General features: G+C 28.5%; 1 protein-coding gene across 1 annotated transcript in view; it reads left to right on the top strand.

Annotated features, from left to right (window-relative positions):
- Acss3 (acyl-CoA synthetase short chain family member 3) overlaps positions 1 to 715 on the top strand; it is a 213,141-nt gene that overhangs the window by 142,873 nt on the left and 69,553 nt on the right. The window lies entirely within an intron of this gene.

Raw genomic sequence — 715 nt, forward strand, 5'->3', positions numbered from 1 at the left:
ATGAATGCTATCCCTATGTATATATAAAATGTACCAATTAAAAAATTCAAGGAAAAAAAAAGAAATTGTGGTTATAATATGAAATTAGCAAGAGCTATGGTAAGCAACAAAAATTTATGAATAAAAATGACTGGTTTATGTGTCTTCAGTTATAAGGAGGTTCTCTTAAGTTAATCTGTTAATATTATTGTGTTTTGTTTTTGTTATCCAGTTTAATTTATATGAGCAACAGCAGATTTTGATGATCCTTTTGATACCTTTTGTGATCCATTAGTTTCAAAACTGCTGTTTAAGTTAAATGATATTTAAGATTCTGAATGAAGAACTGATATATGGAGAATCTGACATCATACCAATACGTCCACTACATGTAAGAATGTTTTGATAAGGACTTGATGTTCAAGTTCATTGAAATTTTGAGGTCTTGGTTTGGATTGTAATAACAGCCATTTAAATCTTTCATGAAAGAAATTGGTATTCATAAATTCAAAATGAAGGTTTTGTCTAGTTGATTTGTGAACTTGAGTAAAAACTGAATTGCCATTTGCCCAGATGTCTTATTTTCACAGTTACTTACCCCCAAAATAATTGAAAACATCTGGCTTATGTACTACATTTTTCATGTTCTGTTTTGCATCAAAATTAAGAATTGAAGGTGCTGCAATCATAATTTAAGAAGGAAAACTACAGAATAGAAAATATCTCCATTAAAATA

This window comes from Octodon degus, unplaced genomic scaffold (genome assembly GCF_000260255.1).
Source record: "Octodon degus isolate 3935 unplaced genomic scaffold, OctDeg1.0 scaffold00004, whole genome shotgun sequence".
In the NCBI taxonomy this organism is placed as follows: Eukaryota; Metazoa; Chordata; class Mammalia; order Rodentia; family Octodontidae; genus Octodon; species Octodon degus.